The 13,128-nt window shown below is 34.3% G+C and overlaps 1 non-coding gene across 1 annotated transcript; it reads left to right on the top strand.

Moving 5' to 3' along the window:
* The first annotated feature begins 12,545 nt into the window (after positions 1 to 12,545).
* On the top strand, positions 12,546 to 12,664 carry LOC138708274 (5S ribosomal RNA). The gene has a single exon (XR_011334679.1). It is a non-coding gene; the product is annotated as a 5S ribosomal RNA (ribosomal RNA).
* The last annotated feature ends 464 nt before the right edge of the window (positions 12,665 to 13,128 follow it).

The following is a 13,128-nucleotide window of genomic DNA, read 5'->3' on the forward strand; positions in this document are numbered from 1 at the left end:
GGACTCCTTCCATTGTTCTGGTACAATTTTCTTTCCCCAAAGAGCAACTACAAGTTTATAAATTTCGCTATATAATGCACTTCCTCCCTCTTTTGTTAATTCTGCTGGAATTTGATCGATACTTGGAGACTTGTACTTTTTCAGATTTTCTATCGCAATTTCGACTTTTGAAAGCGTGGGTTCGGGTATAAATGGCTCAGCAGTTTGTATTTCAATTTCGTACCGATCATTTCTATTTGGCCTATGTACATGTAGTAGTTGCGCAAAATAGTTTTTCCATCTGTTAATAATAATAATAATAATAATAATAATAATAATAATGATTTATTTAGCTGGCAGAGTTAAGGCCGTAAGGCCTTCTAGTTTAGGATTGATGGAGAGTCTGCAAGCAAGTCACCATTCTCATCCATGATCACGTTTACCCTTGGCTGATATCCGTTCTTAAATTCGTTTATACCCTTATATAAATCTCGAATGTTTTTATTCTTACTATTTGTTTCTACCTCATTCAGTTTTTCCTTCAAGTAACCTCTCTTTCTATTCCTAAGTGTACGACTTGCTTTCCGTCTTTCATTGAAATATTTATCTCTCTTCTCCTCAACTGGATCCTGTAAGAATTTCAATTTTGCCGGTTTCCTTCTTTCTACTACCATGCAACAATCTTCATCAAACCACGGTTTCTTTTTCTTAGTTTCATAATAACTATGCTCTGCTCAGCTGCAATTTTGATATTATCACAGATATTTTCCCACAATATATATATATATATATATATATATATATATATATTAACAATGGCATTATTTCACAGGCCTATGTAAAAAAATACAAAAACTTGCCAAAATGACCACAAAACAAGTTGAAAAACAGTATAAATCACTTATAAAAGAAATGAAAATTAGGAACCATCTTATTGAAGTAATTACTAACCTAGTATGAACTAACCTAACTTAAAGTAATCTGAACTAACCCGAACTAACCTAACCTATCTACACAAAAGATTCCAGCCACCCTTCTCGGAAAATATAGAGAAGTTTACGTGATTTATCACCAGAGCCATCAGATCTTATCACACGTGAGGGCTGCGGTATTTTACAAGTGTTTGGTGTTGTCTTCGCTGATATCTAATTTAATTTATCAAACTTTATCTAACCTAATCTAGTCTATATCTGTCGTAGAAGTGGTCGTATAAATCTTTCCTTTTTCCACTTTTCCGCCGAAACCAATCAATGACGCATCAAGTGGAACAAAGTGGACATAATACTGAATGGCGCCAAACTAAAGTCGAAGTGCAGAAGATGAGCACGGAGAATAGATGTTTCAGTAAGTATCCTGTGATGAAACCTGCCCTAACTTGTGTATTAAGATCATTGCACTCGTCACTCTGTTGACACATCAACGAGAATTAATTTTCTGTCTCGAAAATGCGTACTAGAATCATTTCTCCATTTCGTAAGAATGTCTGAATGAAATTGTGCGGAATTATTTCAATTCAGACTGAATCCAACAATCTGATAAAAACAAAAATCAGCTGTAAATGTCTAATATACCAAGAAAACGGGACTTCTGATACATGAGCAAATTATTTCGGGACGCAGTGGTCGAAATCGAGACTGTCCCGGAAAAAACGGGACGGTTGGCAAGCCTAATAATACGTCAAAATTTCGTACGCTAACACTCTAAGGCAGTGATGTCAATTGATGCCCATAGGAGCAAGCGCGCGCTTTAGAGCTCAGGAGAGCCTGAGTACTTTACAGCCGAAAGGAAACAGACGAAAGAGGTGGTATATGCCGCATGGTCGAGCTATATTCAGGGATGGTCAGCACTGATTCAATAGATAAAGGGAAGAGAACTTATTAAAACTGTATCCATGTTAATTTTAAAATTTGTCTGAGAAGTATAAGTGCATTGTAAGAATGTAAGTTTTAATTTTAGTGCTCATTTTTTACAAGTTTCATTTTTTTATACAAAAGAAATATTTTCTCAACTTCTTTTATAGAAAAGTGAAATTTTCAGATATAGGGCTATTTATTTAGTAGCCTTACTGAATGTTTTCGTAAATCTAATATATGTAAATACGTATTACTGAAGATAGTGTATTGAACATTTTTAAAATATTCGCATGAAAATTGTTTGTAAGGGAATGAATTAACAAAGCAACTACTGTTACATCATAAGCAAAAGATATGTGCCCATGTGTTGTAAAATTGTAAGTTCTATAGCTTGAGTAGGTTTCGAGAAAATAATTTAATATTCTGATGATAGGAAGTTGCTCACATATATCACCTTAAAAGCATAATGCAGTAAGAGTTTTGTTATGTAATATTAGTTTCATTTAAAACATATACAGTACCTAGGTAACTTTGTTTTGTACTATAATATTGTTTTGATTAGTTTATTGATAAATTTTATAAGGCTAAAAGTACCATCAATATCAATTCCAACTTATCATGTCATACTCAATCCCTCTCTTTATAATTGATGTATTTCATCCATTAATACAGTATAGTTGTACTACTATGGAATTTATGTGAATATTTCTTCTTAACTCTTTATTGTGTTATTAACGTTTAAAACACAACTGCAATATTAAGAAATTGGTATTATTACTTTTGTTTTACAGACAATATAGATAATATCAAACAGAAAGAAGCCATATAAAAATAACGACATAAAATTTTATGTTCCGTTTGAAGTTTGTACATCACTGTTTTCTTAATCCAACAGGCTGCTTATTCATATAGGCTGCACAACCCTTCCTATTTCCAAATTTAGAGCTTGATGCCCGCGCACGACCGCAAGGTCAGGAAATTGCGCTTGCTTTTACATCACTGTTCTAGGGTTAAATGTGTATGTCATTACAGTATTGAGTATGGCTGGTAGAGTGGAAGAGAAGGCTGGCCTTAACTCAACCAGCGAAAATGATACATTCTACAAAATATTGTAGAAAAATTTGATTTTAAATAATGACTATTTCGTTTATATGACGTCATCCCATTTTAGACCAATTAAGTGTAATGTCATTTTTAATTCCAACTACCACAGTCAGACTTTGCGATAATTTTTACAGCTAGATTTATCGCTATCAATTTATCGCATGGTCGTTCTTTTGTTTAGTCTTTGTCGCCAATTTTTTTCCCCGTAAATTGAGGATCATGAATATATTAAGATGCAACTACATGGTTAAACGTTTCTTTCAACTTTAAAGCAATGAATGCAAGATTGATATTTAATATTAATTAATATATTTACGCAGTGAAGACGACGTTGAAAACGGCGCAATCTTCATGCATCTTAATTGAACGTACCTTTTAAACTTGATTCTTTCAATATTCTTCGCAGATTACACGCATACGCGATTGGAATATTGAACTATGTAAATCACTGCCTGCGGTGTAGATGCAGCTTTAGTTCCGTTACACACTACAGCGAGAATGCGTTTGTCGAGCTATAAAAATTGCTTTCGTGTAGCACTGATTGTAACGGTCGAAATAAGACACAGCTGACATTGGTCCTGCTGCCACAGGTAACATAACCTATAAGTAGCCTATAAAATTGTATCTTGTGAATGAAATGAAACATTTATGTAATAGAAAGTCAGATGTTCAAATTTATGTAACATCATCGCATATCAAACCCAATGACCTTGCATAGTAATAATAAGATCTTTTCATAAAACTGCCTTCCGTATTGTGTAATAAAATTCGTGTTTTAATTAGGCCTATCTATACAGAGATGACTTCACTGTGTAGCAACATGTCTCGCTGTGAATACATAAGCATTGGTATCTAGCTGTCCCCACTGTTACTGTTAAATTAAATTATAATTTCAACAGACAATGAAAATGTGTTTATGTTGTAATAATTAAAAGAGAAAAGTGCAGTACATGTAATTAACATTGTTAAACCTGTATTTCGCTTTTCGCAATTGGCATTACTGAATAATAACTTCGCATTTCTTTATTGCAGTAATCGATATTCATCTACGAGTATTTCATCTTCACAATGTCTGAATAGGTTAAGTATTCGTTAATAAACAATTATTAACATTTTGTGATCGAATTTTAGGGATATATTATTTCCATTTTTATTTTATTCACGAAATAGTCCTAATAAAAGTCACTCGAGGTCTGAGATTTCCCAGATAAATCTCAGACCTCTCGTGACATTACTACAGATAAATGTTTCAAATCGTTTAGGAGCGAAGATACTTTAGCATAGAATTATTTATTAACGGTCTTACTAATAAAAACTCTATATACAGACGTTTAACTGTCTTATACTTATACAATGAGTACCTCGTTTATAAGTCGTGTGTAAATTCCTTACTAATAATCATTACATACGTAGTGTATAACAGTATAACTGTTACACAGCTACGTCATAGTTTCGTCATTACTTCGTTACGAAAGGTAATAGATTATCTGAGGTTCTTTATTGCATCCGGTAGAGCGCTCTAGTATGGCGTGTTAAATATCGAAAGTACAACTGGCTCTAATCGATTACCACACTACATTTTGTTCAAAGAGTACAAGCTACAGCAATATTATTCTAATAATTCTATGATCTTTGGTTTGTTCTTCTGTGGTTACAAGGTAACCATCATCATAAAATGACAGTCGATACGAACAGCTTTAGAAGGGCGGCCATTTTTTCGCTATATACAACGCTTAAACAAGAGGTTTCGTGTATATAACTACTACAAAGCAATTCCCATTGTACAGTTACAGCCTGTTTATACGTCCATAGCTTATTCACGGTTTATTAGTAACGTTTTCTGTCTCAAATCTGCATAAGTCTCGTATAAAAACTATACACGGTTTATTAGTAAGACTGTTAATATTTTCATTTTTGGCAATATCTTATTCATATTGTGCCGGTATCTAATAATATCACACTACAAGTTCTAGTTCTACAGGGACATCGTTTTATTTTTACTTGCATTTTTATTGTACCTGTATTTCTGACTGTACTTCACTCCCACCCCTTCACTAATGTCCTTGCTCCAGTCAGACACACAAACTTACGGCCGCTGTTGCATTCGAAGTCTTCAAGCAGTGAAGTAAACACTGCAGTGTATAGTGTGTTTCATAAATATGATTGCGTTTTCTATAGAAGAAAGAACCTATATTAATAATATCGTAGTAAAAAATTATATTCAAAAAACGATAAATTAAATTTCAGAGAATATGCTTCAAAATGTTTTTAATAATATGCGTACTGAATTGAAGCCTGCATTGTAATGAACGGCAACCATTTTCAGCAACTTGTTTAAAAATTCAGATTAGCTTTTTTTGAATTGAGGTGGCTAGAAGCAAAGGAATGCTAGTGACATTTGTAATAACATGAGTTAAGTGCATCCAGTGTAAGCAAAAGTATCTAAAATTTTAGTGGCAAAGGGATATTTTAATCGCATCACACATTAAAATTTAAATAAAAATTTCACCGATTTTACGAACGCTTAAATATTTAAACCCCATTTTCTCAAAAGTAACTTAAGTGCACTTACAGCCCTTTACTTATGTCCCCCTCAATTTAAATGCACTCTCTATATTGTATGTTAACACCAATAATTAATATGCTAAGTAAAGTAGACATTATATAATGAACATAGCCGCCTGAAAAGTTGAGTTTTCGAAAAAAAAATGTTACTACTCTACTGTATTTTGATAAATTCCGTAAAAGTGATGATGAAATTGAAAATCGTAATATCGTATTTCCCTACAACATAAATGGATACACTACTTTTCTCTCCTCCTATAGCTAGTAAAATGATTTGTTTACATATTGCACTAGTAACATAAAACTCCTGTAATGGAAGGGGGCAACAGTGTTTCCGAGTATAGCCAGGTTAATGTTAAAAATGTTGGTAAAAATAAAGTGATGTCCCTGTATTATTGACACAGAAGGACTGACAAGAATAGAGTTTGAGGCGTTACCACTGCAGGACTAATTGAGAGCGTCCGATGTTTGGAGATGGAAAATCTCACTACCAAGTCTTCACACCTGGTCGTCGCGTCGGCTTATAATTGCGACAGGCGGTCCGCTGTGACATTTGGCCCCACAATTGAGAGCTACAGAGCAATAAGTGAGGTGTGTGTATTAGAGGAACAACAGGACGCTATGTGGGAGAACGTCCTTGTGCCGCCGGTTTGTAGCTCCAGATGGGTCTCGTGGGAAATCTCGTTCCTTCGCCTCGTTTGTACACACCAGTCACTAACTTCTCCAGGTACACACCAGTCCAAAACCTGAGTTCACGCCCGACACAGTGAATGCCCTGATCTATATTTCACTGTCAATGAGCTTCCCTTTGATTCGCAGAGACCTCTATCGACCCTTTCGTAACAATGGCTTCCATTTTGGGGAGACACCGCTGAAATATGAAGCCTGCCGCTAGAGTCCAGTTGCATGGTAATAGAGAATTTGCTAGCCCTCCTCTCCGATAACATTGACTCAGGCGCAGTTTTGAATTTTGTCTAACTAGAAACGCTGGGTTTTACCATGCAGCAGGTGACTAGCGATTTCGAGATTCCATTTTAGTCTTCATCTTCATATATCTTCGCGAAATGTCCATTATCTCCAGCCGCTTTCATGAACGGCATCGGTGATTTGCGTCTTCTTCTTGTTTCATAGTTTACGTCTTTTTCAACCCTTATTTTCGTCATTCTTAATTTTCTTAAGTTCCTTAAGATAATTTCTCTTGTTCTCATGCTCACGAATGATATTAAAATAGGTCTGAATCTTCCTTTCCCAATTCTATAAGTCTGTTCGATATGGCCCACTCTCATAACGATACCAAAAATCTTATCGCACACGTTACATACAGTCTCATATGTATCCATTTCGTATTCATGACCCTCTTCTTCCACCCCGAAGAATATTAAATTCTTCTTTCTTTGTTTATCTTCATAATATTTGATTTTCTCTTTCATTTGCTCATTATCCCGTACCAGATAATCAATATTCGCACTGATGTTATCTATTCTGCACTTCAAACTTTCTGATGCTATATCCACTTGATTCTTCGGCTTTCCTGTACTGTTCTGCATTTGTAGTCCTCCATTCCGAGCTTCATTTCTCCCCTTCTTTATCACTTCTCGTTGTAGCACTTTTTCCATTTTCTATTGTACCTTCTGCTCTACCACTCGCTCTTAGGTCAATGCCTCTCTACACTGTTCAGTCTCCTCTCCTTCAGCATACGTCCTTACTCGGCTAAAACTCGCTGATGACTGTGATTCCATTTTAGTACATTTGCCATTTGTAACACAGGAAATCATTGAAAATATGAGTTCATATCTCACAGTGTCTGAGATATGGATGCAATAGGGCAGCGTTTCTCAAACTTTTTTGAAGTGGGGACCACTTTTTTAAGTCAGAACAGTTCCGCGGACCACCTTACCCTTGTTCGCTTCAAAAGCAACTTTATCATTTTTGTAGCATATGTTAATACCAGTATACTTATATTTTAAAATAGAATTGATTAATTAATTTTATATTAGTATTAACTAATGAAGCTAATGCTAATAGAAGAAAATTCATTTTTTTTCTTTAATAATTCAAAACTATTAGAGTTTGGATTATCTTTAATTTATTAACTAAAATAAACAAATAAATAATAAATGTTTGTACTCAAATTAATTGTTCGTGAAATGAATGAAATTAGGAACATCACACAATTATCGATCAGCACAGCTATGGACCTGTTCCGGATAAAGATATTACCGTCCTGACGTATGGCCTAGAATCAGTGGTAGAATACCTCACATACAAACAGATGGAAGAACTAGAGCGGGTGAAGGCTAGGTATTTGAAGAGAGCTCTAGGACTACCGCTGAACGCAAGATCGAGACTAGTGTACGAACTAACCAGAGAGACCTTTTTGATAGAGGACCTAAGGTGCGAAATAATGCTCCCAGCGAACGACGCCTACAAACGGCTCCTACAAGATCTGCACGAGAAGAAAACCAGCATACCGGAGGAATTCTACGCAACGTGTGCGATGCAAGATAGGACCTGGACGGAAGCTAATCATGATATGAGACACGTGACGACAAGATTGGCAACCCGTGGCTTCCACCACAAGGTGTGCGGCAACAAGACTTACCACGAACCAAATGATAAGTGTGTGTGTGTTTTATGCTCAGAACTATGTGACAGATATCATATTATCAAGTGTAAGAAGAGACAGAAATCCATCGCAGCTTATACTAAAGACAAGTAATGTTACTTACCCCATGCACGGTGTGTGCGCATTTAAACTTATTATTATATTTGGAAGTATGCTGTTAAGCTTAAGTCGGAGATTGTCACATACATCGAGTCAATTTCGGTAGCCTACTTTGTTTTTATTAGAGATTGTGATGAAAACCCTTTCTCACACAGATACGTAGAAGCAAACTGAATTATAATCCCTAAAGCACCATTTTACAGTTCACTGTATTCTCTTTTCACTTGGGATGCAGTCCAGAAATTAACCATATCTTCCGCTTCGAATTTCATTTTAAATCCGGTCTCATCGAGAGTTCAATTAACTGTTTTTTTCACTCAATGAAAGCTTGTTAGTTCTAATATCGCAATGAAAATTATCACGAACGCATGAAAATTCGTCACATTTACTTCGAAAATAAGTTTCAAATTATGACCTCAGAGATTATTGGTGTACGACGTACAGTACGTCACCATTTCAATGTGCAGTCTGGGTGCTGGCAAAACTATTAAAGTCATAAATAGGCCTACATGAAAAGGTTCGGTCCTCTGTTATGAATTTGGTCCCTGGCTGGGTTACAGACACGGCGCCAAATGTGTAGGGAAAAGATGGCGAGGAACACCACGTTCATAGTGCTTTAAATCCCTCTTTTGTTGTTGAGAGTAGAGTGAGAAGTCAGTAGACGAATAGGGTAATAAATTTCATAAAATGTCAGTACTGAGAGAAAAAGTGAAAGGCGATTGCGATGTGTCATTTCCAAACTCTGAGATTTTCAGCTATTGAGTGATACGCAACTCGTTTGAATGTCATTTCTTCTTCTGTCTCTTTTTGAAGGACCACAAGGGCAGACCTCGAGGACCACAGGTGGTCCGCGGACCATAGTTTGAGAAACGCTGTAATAGGGTATGGTTGCCTATATCGCACCACTTTAGCATTTATAACTTTTATTGAACAATACAGTTTTTATTTTCTGCATTCCTTTACAGAGATACATTCCCAGACCATTTACCTTCGAAGTAAAAAAAGAACCCTTGAATTTGATTTAATATTTTTTCTATTAAAATGACATATTCAAAACACATGTCAGTGGTGCCATTTAGGCAACTACTTTCCTAAATAGCACCTGCGGTTTCTTAAATCTCACCTCTTTATCTACAGGGAACAGGATGAATGAAAGCTTTTAATATTGAACATATTGAAGAGTATTTGAACGAATAATGTAATAAATGCAAATTACAAGTTTATTGAAATTAATGAAAGAGAGTAACTCATCTTTAAATGAAATTGAAAAAAATAGAGCGTAAATTACGTAACATTTAAACTTTCTGAATACGTTTTTTATTGTTATACATTTGCCATGTGCTTCACCAGGTAGTTCAGACTGTAAACTGCGTCACCTCTTCTCCACGATTATCTCGAAGCCACTTAAGAGCTGCTTCATGATATAGCTGTCTGAATTGATTTGTACGTATTTATTTACACTGCAAGTCGGCAAGCATCCGTTGGCAGTGGTATACACAATAAAATCATAAACAACACACAATAAAATTTGCAATACACAATACAATTATATACACAATACAATAAGAATACACAATACAATTTAACACAATAATTACAATTAATAATTAAACGTAAACTACCTAATTTTAAAATACAACCTATATATGTATAGGTCCTACATAAGTTTCAATAGTCTTTCACTTTACTCTCATCTCACTCACTGTAGTGGCAGTATGACGCATTTCACTGACACTTTAGAACACATTTCACTAGCACTATAGAACTCATTTCATTGACACTATAAATTATCACTGATCGGAACTATTCACTTGCACTGTAAAGCCATAACTTCACTGACTCACCTCGCTTCATTGATACAACAGTTCAAATAAGTCAAATAATTACACCCTTATGCATACTTATAAACAGAACTACATTTAAGCTAAACATTTCTAGTCTAAGGCCCTCTTACACGCTATTTTTAAATAATTTACAATTCAAACCAACGAAGTAACTCGTCAGGCAAAATAAATACATGTCACCTTAAAAAATTAAATGCTAAATGTCACCTTAATTTTAATTTGCACTTTATACACAACTTTTTAAGTTATTCTTGAATTTCCTTAAGGAAAGACCGCTGCAGGTAGGAAGACCGCAGATTTGAAGATAGAAACATCTAAAGGCTGAGCCTATGAGTATTATGACGAGGAAGCTGAAACAGGAGCACACCATTTTCCCGAGATAATCTAGCTTCTAAATTTTTGGAATGGGTCGTATAGGTGGATATACAGAAGCAGCACTCTTTTCTGTGGCAGATTTGAATGGCAAATAAAATATTTGAGCTATTCGACAAATAGTTCACTGTTGATGTAACCTGACGCAGAGCAAACAAATAACGTTCCTGGAGGAGCACCAGCTGATAATGAAGGATGCACTGTTTGATGTTTAAAAATTATCACAGATGGCACAAAATACTTGGTGCGCTTCTACAACACATACTTGTATTAACGCCCTTTTCACCACTTGATATTTCACCCACCTGCTGCATTCCTAGTTCAGTTAAAATTTTTGGGCCCCTCTTTTGTACGGTTAGAATTGCTACAGTTGCTCATATCGCACCGGTGCGAATTAGGCACCTACAAATTGGTGCGAAATGAGAAACTACGCCATAAGTTATTTCCTTCATTCTAGCCTATAATCACCACATGTTCGAAAATCCTACTAACTTAAATGTTCTTTAATACCTCTTTAAACGAATAACATCTAAAGATTATGGATTCCTTTGCATACAAATCCGTTATTTAGTTACAAAATGTTAGCTAAATATACATCCACCTGAGCGATTATATTAGATACACTATCACCACGCTACTGACACAAAAAAGTGGTAGAAATCAAGTGACATGATGGAAGTGCGTATGGTAGATTGTAACAATACCACTAGATGCCATACTACTATAGTAATTTGTTTTAAACTAGCAGTGGTGCGATTTATGCTACTCTACCCTATCACTGGCAAAAGTGCAAAACCTCCTAAGTCTTGAGAACCAAAATTTCTAGGAATGAAATGAAACTGATCTGAATTAAATTTGCTTGACATATAAACAGAAGTATGGTTCATAAATAGGCCTATCTCTTAAGAATGAGAGGGTGATTTTAATATTGCTGAAAACCAGCTAATTTTCGAAAAAAAAAAACTTTAAAATAAATTTTGATATATGAGAAATATAGTACACAGCATTTACTGCGCATTTATACTTTTGTTAGTTGCTGCGATGCTATTTTTAAAGCTCTGGTGCACATGGTTTTCAATGTGAGGGGATGGTTAAATATGGTCGAAATATTAGAAAAGATGAAAAATTTTGCTTTAAAATAATCTTTAATATAGGAAAAATATTGTATATTACATGAAATTTAAAGCGCCTTTATGATCTTATTAGCTGCTGTTACGCCATTTTTAAAACTCTGGCGCACAGGGTTTTTCTAATGACACCAAACTACAAGTTTCCATAAATATTTTTTTCCTTTATTCTCATACACAAAGTTATCTTTGGAACAATGAACGCTACATGCATGACATTTGGAACACACATTCTTTATGCTACTAAAAATCTTTTCTCTCTAATAGAAATTTGCTGTTTTGTTGCATTTGAAAAATATCCTTCCATGTTTCTATAATAGTGCCTCTAAAATTCATTTTTAAAATATAATTCTTTCTCTTAAAATTTGGAAACCAATATAGAAAATGTGTTACAAACATTTTAAATAATGTTACTTTAGCAATAAAATTAAAAAAAAAAAGTTTACATATCATTTTGTAGATTCAGATGAGTCAATTCTAATATTATTACTTTAAAATATTGATTCAGTCATGTGAAATTAATTTAATGTAATCTGCAATATAGTTTACATTAGCGTTTACCTGATAGCTCAAAAAGTACTTCCGATATTTTATTTAAATTTTGCATGTGAGCAACTTAATCTGAAATCTTTAATGTAGTTCATTTAGGAGAAAAATAATATATGTATATTTTTTAATTTTTTAGAAAATGAATATTTAAACATTTTCAGTGCTATTCATAGACATTTCGCTAGCACGCGCTACGAGCGTGCTAAACTAGCCTCGGCTATCGACTAGATACTTGTACAGGATTCATATCATATCATATCATATCATATATCATATCATATCATATCATATCGCTAACACTGGTTTATGAATACGAAAAACGTTAGTTCGCTGATCATCCACACGAAGTCCGCGCTAAGAATGTCTATGAGTACGACCCCTATACTTATTAGTATTCAGTATTGTAGTAGCCTAATACTTTTAACCTGGCAACGGCCATACCATGTTGAAAATACCGGTTCTCGTCCGATCACCGAAGTCAAGCAACATTGGGCGTGGTCAGTACTTGGATGGGTGACCGCTTGGGAACACCACGTGCCGTTGGCGAAATTTTGAACTTTCTTAAAAAAATGTTTAAGTGATCTTATATATCGTCGCATTGAATACTCTAATGACCACAGTAATTGATTTGTGTTTATCGCTCTCTTTCTCTAAGAATAAAACAAAACGCCTCGGACTTGTATGATGAAGCCGCTTACAGAAGAAGAAAAATCATGTGAAGAAAAAAAAAAGTGTGAACACATTAATTGGAATTTTGACAGCTGTTAAAATTGTATTTGCTCTTTAATTTCTTTATTTTTAAATAAAAGTATATGAAAAAATCCTAAAATAAGTTATAAGCTACACTAATTAGAAAATAATTGCATTTATTTATTTACTTATTTATTTATTTATTTGTTTATTTATTTGTTTATTTATTTATTTACTTTTTGTTCATTCATTTATTCATTCTTTCATTTAATAATTACATTTATTTTTTCATTTATTTATCTGTTTATTTATTTATTTTT

Source organism: Periplaneta americana, chromosome 10, assembly GCF_040183065.1.
Source record: "Periplaneta americana isolate PAMFEO1 chromosome 10, P.americana_PAMFEO1_priV1, whole genome shotgun sequence".
Taxonomy (NCBI): Eukaryota; Metazoa; Arthropoda; class Insecta; order Blattodea; family Blattidae; genus Periplaneta; species Periplaneta americana.